General features: G+C 33.2%; 2 protein-coding genes across 2 annotated transcripts in view; both read right to left on the minus strand.

The window, feature by feature from the left end:
- LOC114655979 (F-box only protein 6-like) overlaps positions 1-17537 on the minus strand; it is a 1212211-nt gene that overhangs the window by 720956 nt on the left and 473718 nt on the right. The gene's annotated exons all lie outside the window — the stretch shown is intronic.
- The window catches only part of ajap1 (adherens junctions associated protein 1), a 275515-nt gene continuing 270309 nt past the window's right edge, over positions 12332-17537 (minus strand). Inside the window, exon 6 of the mRNA XM_028807328.2 lies at positions 12332-15014. The gene's annotated coding sequence lies outside the window, so the exon portion shown is untranslated. The remainder of the gene's footprint in view (positions 15015-17537) is intronic.

Raw genomic sequence — 17537 nt, forward strand, 5'->3', positions numbered from 1 at the left:
GGGGGCAAAACTTCAGTGAGTGAGAGCGTCTCGCCCGGTAAAATCCAGGTTTCAGCAGTACATAAAAAATCCAGGCCATTGGAAAGAAAAAAGTCTTTCAGGATGAAAGTTTTGTTCACGACCGATCTGGCATTTATCAACGCAAAACGAACCAGCTGGGACGATGTTAACAAAGACGCAACTTTAGGAAGATGATAGAGATTTTCTTCGAAAATAAGAAGATCCACTTCTTTCTGGACTTCTCAATTGTGAAAGCAGGAAAATGTGGTGAAATTTTTTGATGTACAGCAGTGTCTGCACATACAGTACTAGGAACCAATCAAGGATTATTGCTTCAAGCAAGCCAAACAAGTGAATTTTACTGGACTGGTGCAGAGATTGCAAACCTGCACAATTTTTCAGTTTCTATGAGTACAGTAGTTTAACAAATATGATTTAAAATTGCACTGTATTTCTAGTATTTTATTTTCTGTATTCCAATGCCCAGATTGTGAGATGATTAGGATTTTGATTCCCTGTGTGAATTTCAATAAGTTGGGAGTATGTGTACAGTAAGGTAAAAATATGGAAAGCTGACATACTATGTCTTGTCTTCTGCAAGGAAAATGTTTGGAAATTCAGCAAACAAAAAACCCGATGCAAATTAACCCCCCATTGTGATGTTTATATATTTCATAGCTGTTTGTAACAGGAGAAAGGCAACATGCACATACCCAGTTAAAATCTGCAGCCAATATAAATTGAAACAATTTTTGACATTTTTTTATTGTGTATATATAGAAACATACTTTATTTCAAACTTAAAAACATTAAATTTGTGTCCACAATGTGTTCACAAACTATAGAATTTTAGTTTAGAGATCAAAAGCCATGTTTAACTACTAACATGGTAGTTGAGGTATCGATTTACTACTTCAAATATGTAATGATATTTAACAATTGTTTATCTCATTTATTTTCCATAAATTGATTTGGTACAGCAAAAATCAGATGACTATCCTAATAAAACACATACAGATGACTGTATATATGATTGTGCCAGAAATTGTCTGCCTGTACTGACAGTTTATGCCATTTTGTAATTAGACTATATGGATCTCACACATTCTTCATGGATGCACATTGTTTGCTTGCCTTATTGTACTGGCACCCCCTACAGAGTTGAACCCTTCGTTGTGTTCAAAGCAGTTTTCGACAAAGTCTGACTCTGAAACCTTATATAAAAATGAGGCTTCTAAAACGAATTAATACATGCAATACATGGTGTACAAAACATAATAAAACATTAACCATAAATAGGTGTATTATATAAAAATGTTCTATATCAAGAAATATGGAAAGGAACAGGCCTTGTTTTAAAGTTTGGTCAGTTAATAGGTGAGTTAAAAATCTTTGATATGTGCATCTTGAACTATTTCCTGCTGGAAGAAACATTAAAAACATTTTAAAAATATTCAACTTCTTAAGATAATTTGTATGTAAAATTTCAGGTAAATATGTTCTGCTTTTGGGCATTTTTTCATGACTGGCATGCTTTCCAGATCCAAAAGCTCATCATAACTAAAAAGACCCATCCAACCAGCATAAGAGAACTGGCTAAACAAAGCTTGAGAATGTTACACAGGAAAATATAAGAACTGCCAAACAAGTCAGTAGTGATACAGAAAGCATGTATTTTTTTGGCATGCTTCTTATTTAATTCAACGGAAAACCTTGTAGAAAGTGAAACACAGAGAAATTTTGCCAAAACCGTTTGTGTGTGCTGAAAACATGTTAAATTTGTTCTGTAATGGGCATGGAAACTGCCCATGAATTCGTCTAAAGGACACAGAGTGGTTATTCATATACCTAACAAAATGTATATTTTATATATTCGTTTATTTGATTTTTTTAAATTGACATTTTAAATTTCAACACCTAAATCTCTGTTTTGCATTGTGATGACTCAAAACACAGTAGAGATGAGCTATACTTTTAACAGGGACCCACGAAAGAAAAGCATTTGTTTATTTTGTTTAGAAACATGAACCATACACTTTTATATTATTTTAATATCAACATCAGAATATTAAATGTATACAGAAGGATTTACTTTTACAGGGCTTTTAAATACAGAGGTTATAAATACAAGAAGACCCAATCAATAATCACTTAGAAATAAAAAAAACAGTACCAATACTTTAAGAAAACATTAATGAAAATTGACTGAGAAGACCGTAGTTTAAGACAACAAATGTAAAAAATGTGTGTGTGTATGTGTGTGTATGTAGGTGTGTGTGTCTGTTTGTGTGTATACACACAACACAGAATTGGCACAATAGATGAATCTTAATAATCAATATATTTGTATATAGATTTTTAAGTAAAATTTACCAAGGAACTTCTTAATACATTAAACACAATATAAAAAGATAAATATTTCACAAGGTATAAATAGTTATGGCAGCAACAAAATTGCACTCAGGTTTTGAATTTTCACAGGCTGCAGTCTTAATATCATTCTTTTCTAGGAATAAAAATATGAAGCCTGAGATATGAAATAAATGTCTTTGCTTTTTCACATTTTTTCAACAATAACCCTAACTTCATTTTTAATTTTATAATTAAAACTTTTTAATGGCAGTGGATTGGTGTACACAGATATATCCCAATTATTTACACTAATATCCACTTGTACAATATTTTTTAAATGGGTTATAAGGCTCCTTTAAAACTATTTTCCTTGTGTGACATACATACTAGGAGCATGGCTGGATAATGTAGAAAAATATTTAAAAAATAACTAACAATCTTTCATTTAATAGCATAACACAACCAATATGTTGTGTGTAAGGAAAAATTCTGTGGGCTGACCAAAATAGTACTATTTGCAATTTACTGGAAAGATGAAAGAAAATGAAATTGTGACTTCTTATCCCATCTTCAATATAGAATATGCTAATGGTACAATTTTTTGAGATACATGTTGAAGGAAGTACAATCATAAACTAGTGTTACAGTCTCTTAACAAACAGGTAAATCATAGAAATGATAAGACTGTATCCCCTTATAAATCATACATTCAAAATGCTGAGCAATGGAACAATTAAAGTTATAACATATAGTCATTATGACATTTTAAATGACCTTAATCCATAAGGTGAAATAAAAATGGTCTTAAAATTCCCATTACAAAACATATTTCCATCTAAATTATACTGGCTACCGATATTGATTTTATATGTTTCTAAGTTAAACATAAAGCTTTCTTTGCCAAATACACTTCTATTGTCGGACAACTTGGTTTAGGTATCTAATTTTTATACAAAATTAGCACCACATATTGAATATGGACACATTTTGATCAGCAGTCAGACATTAGCCTGGTATATGGAGTCACACATGGCTCTTGACCCCTGGGCAAAAAAATCCATGGTCAATGACAGCTCTGGCACCATTCATTAATTAAGAAGTGGCATAATCATTATATAAGTGGCATCCCTTTCAATAGCTAAATGGAGAAAGTCATGCTAAAAACTTTAACTGCTAATTAAAATGGATTGCATCACTTACAACTGAGAAGATTACAAGGAAAAATAATATAAGGTCATCAATTTATACATGGTAAAAGAATTCATTACATAGACACATTGACCACATTGCTTTGTTATGTTATATTTTGATGAAAATGAAGAAATGCAAAACAGACTGAAACAATTGCTCAATTGTACTTGCTACTTTCGCTTTCAAACTTTGATATCGGGCTATAAGCTATTTACTTTGAGCAATTTACAAATGAATACTAAGGTCTTCAATCAACCTCACTGAAATATCAGCAATAAAGGAAAATTAAGTATATACTTTAAAAAAGAACATTTGTTTTTAAGTAAGTTCAATATGCACATTTTTAATAAAGGACTGGCAAATACAGAATTAGTTTGAGTTCTGGGTAAGACATGATTGGTTTTACAGTATATGGCTAACCACCAATTTAAAACTATAAACAAAATTTAATTAAATACATTTCATAACAATAACCAGGGGGAATAATTTGTTAATTTTAAAAATGGCTGTGCTTTAAAATTATAATGTACAATGGTACCTAATACAGTGTATTTAAAAAAGTAATTGAAATTTGTCCAGCATTTAAATTTCCCTCTGTTTTATGCATGAATTTATTACAGAAATGCTGAATCTAGTAAGAATAAATATGATGTATTAAAAATAATGAAATGAAAGAAAGCAAATGTCTTCATCAATATAGAATAAACCATGTAATTCCAGTATAATGAAGTTAGAAAGTAGGTGTAACACAAGTTTCAGCACTCATTGTCTTCTCCCTTTTTACTTTCAGACACACCTAGAATACATTCAAATAGCCTTAACTAAACAATAGATGTGATTCAAACTTTAATGAAAAACAAAATGACATTTTTTTTGTGAAAAACACATAACTTCTTCAGCCATCCTGAAATGCTGATTGCCCCAAAAATTGATTTATGTATGTATGTTTTATTATTTATATTTATTCTTCAACCAAATTCAACCTCATATACACCATATTGTATTCAGAGAACTACAATAGCAAAGGCACTGCTTAATATTTCAGTTAACAAAAGTCAAAGCCAGTCTAAAGTACTCTTAGAGGTGGTGGATTATTAAAGTCAACATTGAATACAGGGAGAATTGTGCAAAGTCATAAATATTTAGCATAAAATTCATATTTTTAATTTGAATGGTGCACATTATGAATGGCTTTTATTTCTTGCCACTGTTAACATAAAATAGGCTACAGTTATTTGTTCATATTAGAATATAATAAAATTATATTAATAATAAAAAAATAGTTTATTATATACAGTAGAAATCTAGTATGGCTTCACTGTTATGTAGGATTTGTTTATAATGATTTTTTTCATAATTTTAAATTCTTTAAAAAGTAAACATTCAGTAGTATATAATTGAACTACTACACTTTTTTAATATTAATATGGGCTTCAGGGTCAGGTCTGTTGTTTGAATGTATGTTCTTCCAATTTTCAAATTGACTACTTCCCTTTCCAGTCAAAGTCTGGGTGTTTTTGGCTACAAAGTGTGTCTTCTGTAGAATCAAGATGATTCAGAAACTTGACTGAAAAAAAATCACAAGAAAAATTTCTTCCAAAGTGCTCTCTCCTAATATTTTCCCCAAAGTTACATATTTTTGTAATTTAAATCAAAAGTTATGCTCTTATCATTGTAGACACTTCTGTGGATGGCAGGGTTTTGCTGTAATTAGTATTGCTGTGTCACAATTTTTGGGTCCTTTCTTTTAGCTTTTTGTAGCTTTTTCAGCTGACTACATGAGTTTATCCCAGGATTTTAACATCATGCAATACACAGTCATTTCATTAACATAAAGTTTTACTTTCATCCAAAGTTCCTTCTTACTCTTCCATGAATTAAGATTTTTCTCAAAACCATTTTATGTAGGTACTGTTTAATTAAATTTTCTTTCTCTGATTTAAGAAAAACTTAGGAAAACAGATTTTTGTTTTCAGTGCTTCTTAGAAGTATACTATTGTTCTGCTACATTAGTTTATAACTGGAATCATTCTTCTATTGTAATTTTCATAGAAAGCCAGCATCTGTGCCACCAATTACTTACAAACAGTAATTACATGTCAGCCAAATGAGACATCATTAAAATCTATAAAAAAAGGATAACTCATTCAGATTTTTACCAATGTGTCTACCTCTACGGTCTCTTTCAGATATTTTCATTTGCTTCTGATGATCATTACTGAGTATAGTTTCAGTGTTTTACTATAAGCTGTTAAGGAACAATATATTCTTAAATTTCTGAATATTGCCATATATTGTCAGTGTAGTTGACTATACCTGATAAATCATAAGAAATTTGTAACACTTTATATGGTATGTGTCATTATAATCATGCTAAGTTTTTGCAGAACAACTTTTTTATGTTAAACTGAAAGTTCATTGTATTTATTTTATCTAGTTATTTATATGCTCAACATTGCTCTTACATACTAGTCAAAAGAATTTTTGTCCCAGATTCCTACTGTGTGGCAAAGGGAACAAGAAAATAAATTCTGTCCTGAAAAGGACAGGATATTGGTCTCTCATCAGGTATTCAAAGATCTTAGCAATTTTCAATGCAAATCAACCTGACCATCTTTGTCAAGCTGCTTTGGACTTTGGAAGGAGACCCTTGAAAGCATTGGTAGAAAATGAAAATTTCACAGATAGGACACCAGCTTTGCTTTGAGCAATGGTCTATGATGCTTCCTTGCTTCCCTCATTCTTTTCAGCATTATCTTTCCTTCCATTTTCTCAGCCTGTTTACTCCAATAAAAAAAATGTTTAGAGCGTATCCTGGCAGTAATAGGCACAAGACAGAAAGAATTCTAGGATGTAATGCCATTTCATTGTAGGTCACAGTCACATATTAAACCCACACTCACTCAAGCATTGTCAATTTAGGATTGTTTGTCAGTCTTAAATACATATGTTTTGGATTTGGAAATAAGAGTATCCAGAGAACACCTTCACAGACAGAGGGCTTATGTATAGAAAGCACTGACTGAGACTAAGCAAGAAACATAACCTGTAGCTGTGAAGCAGCAATATAAACAATTTCACCACTATTCTGCCCATACAGAATTATTAATTTTTAAGATCTTTTCAAAAAAGTAGGTTTTTTTAGTTATATATAGTATATTCTACATTCCAGTGGGCTCCATATTCATGATTAGATAGTGTTCAACCACTAATTGATAAAAATGCACTGTTTTAATTAGCAGTAGGACTATGATTTTGTTAAGTAGTAACTATTATTGTACAATCTGTAAGTTAATGATTACCTCCTTCTGTGGAAATGATTTTATTCATTTGAGTAAATATATTAAACACATTAGTGGATTTAGAATGTTTTGTGTTGATCTTCTTCACAGAAAATCAATCATTTTAATTAGTTTATCTTGTGTAATTTCTGTCACATTTTTTGGACATTTTGGAAAATTGTTGGACCATGCAAATAAAAAGCAGTATTCGTTACTAGCCCTTCTTGGCATAATTGTAATGTAACATTTACCAGCAAAATAGTACTAAACACTCGCATGCAAGAATTTATAAAATTAAATGGTCTGGAATCTACTCTGGAATCAGGCAATGATGCAGAAACCCTACTGTGCCTTCTGGCAACAAAGTGATTAGCTTTGTGTCTGTCAGCGCTGATTAATGACACAGATCATTGGATACTTTGCACTCACCATATGTGGGATAAATACACCTCAGATTTAAATTAGAAAACCAAGTAGTGCTAAATCCTTACAATCACACAGTCATGATATTTCTAAATAAACTGCCAGGTAACTGTTCCAGAAAATAAGCACAACAAAAAGCTAATAATTTCTGTGACAGTTGCCAAGGTCATAGAAGCCAAACTGAAAAAAAGATAAATAAAAAGATGACAAAAACATGTTTTAAATACATGAAACTGTTAGAGCAACAGCAAATGAACACCAATGTTGAGATTCTAGTAGGATGTCAGCATCACAGCAGTCTCTTGCATTTGAAGCCACAGGCCATTTAATTTGTGTTTATATCTTAAATGCATTAAATAGAAAACACATAATTTTCAACTTATTTTCTGTTTAATCTAATTTTAACTGCTTTAATAAACAGAGAAAACTAAGTATTAATTAGATATTTGTATGTTTGAAACAGCTTTTGATTAATAGGTCTACATGGAAATGGTACTTGTGCTTTTGTAATATTGTATATAGTAATCCCTCGCTATATCGCGCTTCGACTTTCGCGGCTTCACTCTATCGCGGATTTTATATGTAAGCATATTTAAATATATACTGCGGATTTTTTGGTGGTTCGCGGATTTCTGCGGACAATTGGTCTTTTAATTTCTGGTATATGCTTCCTCAGTTGGTTTGCCCAGTTGATTTCATACAAGGGACGCTATTGGCAGATGGCTGAGAAGCTACCCAACCAGAGCGCGTATTACCTATTAAATAAAACTCCTCAAATATATTGTGAGCAAGGGGGCTGTTCGCACCCCTAGAAGATACGGCCGCTCCTCAAAAAACACTGAAAGATTACCTTCACATTGCTCTCTTCCTTGCTGGGCTTAAATGTGGCTGTTTTGTCAAGCGATATGCTTCCTACATTGTGCTTCGTATACTTAAAAGCTCCAACGGCACGTATTGATTTTTAATTGTTTGTTTTTCTCTGTCTCTCTCTCTCACTCTCTCTGACATTCTGTGCTCCTGACAGAGGGGGTGTGGGGGGGGGGGGGGCCTTGTTCGCACCACTAGACGATACGAACACTCCTCTAAAAAAATGCTGAAAGGCTACCTTTACATTGCTCCCTTCCTAGCAGTTGCGTTGTCTGGCGGTGCTTCGCATGCCTAAAAGCCCAAACAGCCCTATTGATTTGTTTGCTTTTCTTTCTCTCTCTGACATTATCTGCTCCTGACACGCACTCCTTTGAAGAGGAAGATATGTTTGCATTCTTTTAATTGTGAGACGGAACTATCATCTCTTTCTTGTCATGGAGCACAGTTTAAACTTTTGAAAAATAGACTGTTTGCAGTGTTTGAATAAAGTTCCTGTCTCTCTACAACCTCCTGTGTTTCTGTGCAAATCTGTGACCCAAGCATGACAATATAAAAATAACCATATAAACATACTTGCTTATGTTTCACGTAATTACACTTATGTACCTACTGCTTAAAATGGGATACTTGACTTGTTAACATAAGCAAAAATGTTTTCTGCAATTTCCTGATCTTTCCTTGCAGGTTTTTCTGCTATGTGCAATTTTGGATCTACTACCCAAAAGCCATTCATGCTGACAAATGCATGATTGTTTCTTTTATATGTATTGTATATAAAAGTATATTATATATAGTTGGTCACTATATGTGGAGATTCAGAAGGTCACTGGTACACACCTAATTGAGAAAACTAGAGACCCTTTCAGAAACGAATGAGTTTTTTTTTCTTTCATGTGACATCCAATGAACACTTACTCCCAAAAAAATTGCTTAAAGAAATATTAACTTGCTTATAACAGGAGGCCACTATCAAATAAACAAATGCATGGCTGCAAAAGGCTTGACAGCATCTTGCAAGATATATAAAAATGATTTTTTTAGTTTCTGGAGTGACTTTTGCATGTACATCTATAGCAAAGTAGCAATTTGTAGCTTGTCACATTGATTCATCTAGACATACCACAGTTTTATGTACAGTCAATCTAAATTAGCATCAGTACTCAGAAAGAGATGTCTTACAGATTTCATCCTATTTTAGCTTGAATATAAATATTTTGCAGGTCATCATATAATTTTAGTTCCTCATCAACTGTCAATTAATGTATTTTTGCTTGCCTAATACACTACAGGTTTGAACCACAGCAGAAGTGGGCACAAAGCTGGAATCAGTCTTCAAGCATGCATCTCTACACATACATATTAACACAATTCATGGACTTTCTTTAAAAGGATTTTTAAAGAAAATATGAGACCCTAATTGAAATTCGAGTGTTTTTTCTTTTATGCAAAGTTCCACAGTGAAAGCACACTGTTAAAATGCATTCATTCAAATCTTATTTCATACAGCACCTTTCACAGTAGGTTTCACTACAAAGCACTCAACAAAGCACACTAGAAAACTATCCAAAGCAAAACAATTTAATAAGGCATTGTTTTCAAAATTGTGAAGAAAACAGATTAGAACTCTGGCAGATTAGATATTTTTCACACAATCAGACCAAAAAGATCAAAGGTACACAGAACTGGAAGGTCTTGAAAGACTGATCTAACAGGTGTTGGTGCTTATTATAAGTTATAAGTTTATAAGTTATATTTTGTTCAATCTTCTCCACTTTCAAGAATTTTCACTTTAATTTAACATTGGGGTATATTAGAGTAAACAAATACATAAACCTATCACTTTGTAGCATGTATGTTTTGTAAAAAAGAATTAGGCGACGCATAGCATGTATGTTTTGTAAAAAATGTGCCAGTAAAATGTATTAACACCTTTTGAGCTCTCAGAATTGTTTTGTTACTGACTATGTGGCTTTAATTAATCACACTTAGTCTGATCTAGAACAGTAATATAAATTAAATGCAGTTCATGATACATACTTTTTTACTTTAATTGTGTACTAAAATTTAGAATCGCTGAATGCTTCTTTCAACTTTAAGCTGTAGGTGAATTGTTCTGTTTTTCTTAACTAGTTAATAATAAGATGGAATAACTAAGGAACCAATAACTAGACTGTTAACAGGGGCATCTTTTAATGATCAAGTACAAGTTTCTTTTAAAAAGAAAAAAAGAGGTGAAACAAATCAATATGGCTTTAGCAGTCGATCAAACAAATCAATTTGGCTTTAGCAGAAGATCGACTTGATCAATGGGTTATTACATTTAACTGAATACTAAATCTCCTGCAGTAAAATGCATTTCACTACAAACCTGAATTAAAATATATAGTAAGTCAATATTTTCTTTTTTTTTCCTCACAGCTGGGGTAGTGATCGCTTATTTTTGTGATATGATGCTACAGCTTCAGGCTCAGTGACTCTGGCAGAAGACCCTTCTTAGCAAGTTCTGCAACACTTATTTTTGAAAGTGAAACATTAACATAACAGTTAACTGAACTGCCATGGTAGTTAGTGCAAATTAGTGATACAATGATGAAATTAAACCCAAAATACAGGTGAGACATAACATTTTATTGAGCTTAACATTGAAGTCAAATTATTTTTAGCTTCTACCTTAAATCTTTCCAGTTGCGATACCAAAAATATGTTTAACCTATCAGTGAAAAAGACAAATTTTAGCCATCTATTTTGCGAAAATAAGAGTAGGATCAGTAGCTTAATTTGTGTTATTTTCAACTACTAAACTAAGCAGAAACATTTTTTTGTTTGTAACGGCAGCCTGGGAACTATGCACACTTACTCTAAAGTTTGATAATCCAAGTTTATATTTATGATTCATAAGGGCCTTTTATTCTTATCAACATCGGTAATCATTACACTCATTTTGTATTTCATGATCTCTTGTTTTCCATTCACTTAATTAAAAGTAATAACTATTACTTACCTGTGAGGACTTTAAGTTAATTCAAAACATTTAAAGTGACATAAATACAAACAGATATCAGAGCTTTTATGTATGTATATATATATATATATATATATATATATATATATATATATATATATATATATATATATATATATATATATACTGTATATATATATACACACCATAATCTCGTATTTACCTTTTTAAATATTTCTATGTTTTTATTATTCCACCAAATTTTTGAAGCCCAAATCATGCTACATAGTTATTTTATAATTTAAGCTTGGTAGAATATTGATTTGTTCATTTTAAAGGAAATTTCAAGTACAGGAAACCAACTAGCTATTAGTAAGGGTCAAAAATAAATCCCTTAAAGGAAAATCAGACAAAACCCTTTTCCATCAGTAATATACCTGCTCTCCCGCAAACTTTAACTGATTTCTGCAACAACCATTGCCTTAGATCAGTGATTCTCAACCTGTGGGTCATGGCGTCTTTGCAGGTGGGCTATGGTTCACCCCAGATGAAAACATTGCTGGATGACCATCCCTAATTCCACACAGACGATTACTTTAAATTCATGTGGGGGGACCCAGCAAATGGGTCTCAAACGCAATGGCATGTAAAAACTGGACCGTGACACCACAAAGCTTGGGAAAACATTGTCTTGGTATGAAAGCTTACAAGACAGAATGATAACAAATCAATCTGATCCCATTTTAAAGCAGGGTGACTTCTGCAAAAACAAAATCTCATACATTAAACAATTTTTGTATTTCCTAATTAAAACTGGGCAAAAACGGATACAGTAAACAAAAACGGTTAAAATAAAATTAATGTTGGGCAAACTCAAATGTATTCAAACATATAAATATTAAAAAATATAAAGGTCATAGGTCCCAGTTTAAACAAGGGGCATACAGTACAGTGGTGAGCCTAATATTCATTCTTTGATACATTTTTAACATAGAACATAAAACAAAAAATTTCTTTAAATTGAAGCAATATATTTACTACAGACCAGTTTTGGTAGAATATCACAGAATTGGTTTCCACCTTATACAAAGTCCTATTAGGATCAGCAATTGTTTTCCACGACCATGAACTGAAAAAGCTGGTTAAAAAATGGGGTAGGTGAACTAATGAATTACTTTTTTTGGTACATTCAGGCATTCTGGGAATCTAAAATAATATGAAATTATAATAGATATGTGTACATGGAATGGTGGAAATAATTAATTTGTCCAGCTATAAAAATTATATATGATTATCCTGACCTTGCAAAGGTCAAAATGCTTGTCTGTTTATCATCTTTTTCTACACTTTTGGTTTCTAGGCCATTTTTGTATGATAAAGAAAATACTGTAATTCTTACGCTTGTAGTTTATTACACTGCTGCTGTTGCCAGTGGTGACAGTGCATAAATTACTACTGAATAGTGAAGATGTTGATGTGTCTAATATCGAAGAACCCAAGAAGAACAGAGAAATAAATACTATGCAATTTATATACACAGATGGTGCTAAAGGGTGGCAGCTATTCAAACAAAGTGAAAAACTTTCAGATAGCATTTTTTGTTGCCTGACATTGCATGTTCCTACATGGCATTGTATCCAAGAACATCTTTAAATAATGAAATCTTGAATTGGCACCTTCTAATTTAATCTGTTTAGACACTTCAGGTATACACTGGGATGTTGCTGATTTATAGAAGATGATGAGATAAAAGAAGTGCTACATAATTGTTTTTTGAAAATAAGAATAAGAAGATGCTAAACCACAGGAATAAGTATAATATAAAGGGGGATTATATTGAAAAGTACTGAATTTGAAATGTCCAGAACATAAAAAAATGAAAGAAAATATAACATTTTTCAAGAACCCTTGCAAAAAAATCAATCCTAATATACATTTGTTTTTTTATATATTCAACCAAAATTAGCATACCACAGTAAATTGTGTGGCACAAACAGGACATATTCATATTCATTCACATTGATCCAGGTTGGAGTCACCACAGCAAGTTTTAGGACTGTGGGAAAAAGATACATCTCCTAATGAAAATCTACACAACGTTCTAAATATACACAGAATTCACGATAATTGAAGGTTAACCAGGACCTAATGAATGTGAGGCAGCAGAATACTGTACTGTACTGTACTTATATATTTATATTTATAACACTAAACAGAAAAACATAATGTTTTAAGCTTGTAAAGTTTTTACTTCTGCTGTATTTATTTTCCAGTTATTCTTATAATATACACTTTTCTACTACTCTTGATCACCTTGCCTTTAGTGAACAATCATAGATTGCCTTGTATGGAGGGTCATGCTGGGATGCATGGAGATGAGAACTGCAAAGCTATTTTAGCAGAAGCTGTGCAGGCTGAACCCCTGTGGTTGCTAGGGGTGGTGTGTGTGCTGCACTGCTTAGCTTCTCCAGATAAGTTGATCACTGATTTGTTCAGAACATATACAGTATAGGGGTGGCACGGTGGCGCAGTGGTAGCACTGCTGCCTCGCAGTTAGGAGACCCGGGTTCGCTTCCCGGGTCCTCCCTGCGTGGAGTTTGCATGTTCTCCCTGTGTCTGCGTGGGTTTCCTCCGGGCGCTCCGGTTTCCTCCCACAGTCCAAAGACATGCTGGTTAGGTGGATTGGTGATTCTAAATTGGCCCTAGTGTGTGCTTGGTGTGTGGGTGTGTTTGTGTGTGTCCTGCGGTGGGTTGGCACCCTGCCCGGGATTGGTTCCTGCCTTGTGCCCTGTGTTGGCTGGGATTGGCTCCAGCAGACCCCTGTGACCCTGTGTTCGGATTCAGCGGGTTGGAAAATGGATGGATGGATATACAGTATATTCAATAACATACTCCCCAGGTTGTAGATAATACTGCTGGTGTAAAAAAAATGTGGTTGGGCATTTCAGGATGCAACAGTATATAGGTGCCTCCCTGAATTCAATGCAATGTCTTTTTCCTATGCCATTAATAAAACTCATCATATAGATTATTTGGAGTTTGATTATAGATGTAAAATTCCAATCAAAAGAGACAGAGTGAAGCCTAAAAGGTTTTATAATTGTGTCAAGTTAATGAATAGGGTGACCATTGCCAACATGTTGGTGTTACCCTCTTTATAATCCTTTTATGGGTGTGTGTATGTGTACTGTTATGAATAAGTGAATAATCATTTTTGAAGGGTAATAAGGTACTACTTTCATTTTATGACAAATATATCAAAACCATAAAAACTAATACTATAAATACACATCCTTGTAAGGTGGAAAATCATGTTTGAATTTGTATTTGAGTCTACTCATGCCTTTCCTTCAATAAAGTGCTTACTGACAATATTTTTGGAGAAATTTGGACACAGTCCAATAATAACAAACATATATTTTCATTAAAATAATCCACCATTAATTATTTATTAACTAAAACAAATAGAATATTTGTTAACTGAAAATAAAATATACCTCAGTCCCTTGGCTTCAGTCGTCTTTGAAATCCTAGATATGTCCTTTAAGTTCAATTAGTGGCACAAAATGGCTTTATTGGCATATCATAAAATAATTTTCAAAATCACAATCCAGTTTTATCTCCTCTGGGTTCTTCAGATATCTTATATTCTTCAAGAGAGAGGCCCTTATATTTAAATAGTCTCCTCTACTACTTTTGCATCTTTGATATATACATACATACAAATGCAGACACACATACACACACATACACATTTCCAATCAGCATATGCCACATTTTGCTTATTTAAAATAAGAATAAGTATCATTTTTTCCTTTTGTCTTTTTTTAAAAAAATAAATCTGTCCATTTAAACAGTTTCTAGTTTCACAGTTGTATAAAATAAAGAAATATGTTGTTTTCTTCCATGTGATTTTTTATAGATTCACCAAAGGGATCCTGGGAAATAAACAGAAAAAAAGAAAAGTTAAGTAAGTATTTACAAGTATAAAGTGATTTAAAAACAAAGACTCAAGGTACATTATGAAATAAGAATATTACTTTACATTAGGAAGGTTACCTAAAATGTTCACCGGACTTAACCAGAACAAATAAATGTGAAGTGGGAAGACTCGAGTGAAGAAAATGGCTTTTGAATGACACTCAGATGTCATGCCACAAAATGTTGTTTAACTTTCATCAGTATTATTGATAAAATTTTTAAATAAATAACTGACATCTGTCAGTTAAATCTTGTCAATAAACTGTGACTGAATACCGTCCCAGCAATCTAAGGGTATAACCATGTATCAGTTTTTGAAAATACAATGTGGAAATGCAGCTCTGAGAAAATGAATTTTCTGGGGAAATAGATCAATGTGCCTAGGTTTAGCTATGATGTGGTTTTTCCACTCCATAACATCCATTGGCCACCCATTCAGATTTCAAGTCTGACAAAGACAGATCTTATTTTAAAGTGATTTTTAACTCTTAACATTATAACGTAAAAATATGAATTTTAACCACAATCTCACATAGATATCCACTATATATACAAGGTACTTTCAAAAAGTTTCTGCACTTTTATATTTTCGTTGTAAACGGTGAAGGCGGAAGGAGTAGTAATTGGGCATTAAAAAGTTGGTATGACGCTGGGAAAATTGCATGACAAATGACGGTGACTAAATAGAAAAGTGATGTAATTTGTTTTTGAAATTCTTAATAAATAGAGTTAAAAAATGTGGAAACTTTTTGAACGTCCCTTGTGTATATATATATATATATATATATATATATATATATATATATATATATATATATATATATATATATATATATATATATATATATATATATATATATATATATATACACACACACACACAGTCATATGAAAATGTTTGGGAACCCCTCTCGGCCTGCATAATAATTTACTCTACTTTCAACAAAAAAGATAACAGTGGTATGTCTTTCATTCATCCTAGGAACATCTGAGTTCTGGGGTGTTTTCCGAACAAAGATTTTTAGTGAAGCAGCATTTAGTTGTATGAAATTAAATCAAATGTGAAAACCTGGCTGTGCAAAAATTTGGGTCCTCTTGTAATGTTGCTGATTTGAATGCATGTAACTGCTCAATACTGATTACTTGCAACACCAAATTGATTGGATTAGCTCGTTAAGCCTTAAACTTCATAGACAGGTGTGTCCAATCATGAGAAAATGTATTTAAGGTGGTCAATTGCAAGTTGTACTCCCCTTTGACTCTCCTCTGAAGAGTGACAGCATGGGATCCTCAAAGCAACTCCCAAAAGATCTGAAAACAAAGATTGTTCAGTATCATGGTTTAGGGGAAAGCTACAAAAAGCTATCTCAGACGTTTAGACTGTCAGTTTCAACTGTAAGGAATGTAATCAGAACATGGAAGGCCTCAGGCACAGTTGCTGTTAAACCCAGGTCTGACAGGCCAAGAAAAATACAGGAGTGGCATATGCGCAGGATTGTGAGAATGGTTACAGACAACCCACAGATCACCTCCAAAGACCTGCAAGAACATCTTCCCGCGATGGTGTATCTGTACATTGTTCTACAATTCAGCGCAATTTGTACAAAGAACATCTGTATGGCAGGGTGATGACAAAGAAGCCCTTTCTGCACTCACTCCACAAACAGAGTCACTTGTTGTATGCAAATGCTCATTTAGATAAGCCAGATTCATTTTGGAACAAAGTGCCTTGGACTGATGAGACAAAAATTGAGTTATTTGGTCAAAAAAAAAAAGTGCTTTGCATGGCAGAAGAAGAACACCGCATTCTAAGAAAAACACCTGCTACCTACTGTCAAATTTGGTGGAGGTTCCATCGTGCTGTGGGGCTGTGTGGCTAGTTCGGCTGTGTGGCTAGTTCAGGGACTGGGGGCCTTGTTAAAGTCGAGGGTCGGATGAATTCAACCCAATATCAACAAATTCTTCAAGATAATGTTCAAGCATCAGTCACAAAGTTGAAGTTACTTACACAGGGGTTGGCTATTCCAACAAGACAATGACCCAAAACACAGTTCGAAATCTACAAAGGCATCTGCACTGGCAATCAGAAGATTGCTGGTCTGAATCCCATAAATGCCAATAGGACTCTGCTCTGTTGGGCCCTTGAGCAAAGCCCTTAACCTGCAATTGCTGAGCACTCTGAGTAGTGAGAAAAACGCTATATAAATGCAAAGAATTATTATTATTATTATTCATGCAGAGGGAGAAGTACAATGTTCTGGAATGGCCGCCACAGTCCCCAGACTTGAATATCATTCGAAAATCTATGGGATGATTTGAAGCAGGCTGTCCATGCTCGGCAGCCATCAAATTTAACTGAACTGGAGAGATTTTGTATGGAAGAATGGTCAAAAATACCTCCATCCAGAATCCAGACACTCATCAAAGGCTATAGGAGGCGTCTAGAGGTTGTTATATTTGCAAAAGGAGGCTCAACTAAG

Source organism: Erpetoichthys calabaricus, chromosome 8 (genome assembly GCF_900747795.2).
Source record: "Erpetoichthys calabaricus chromosome 8, fErpCal1.3, whole genome shotgun sequence".
NCBI classification, from domain to species: domain Eukaryota; kingdom Metazoa; phylum Chordata; class Cladistia; order Polypteriformes; family Polypteridae; genus Erpetoichthys; species Erpetoichthys calabaricus.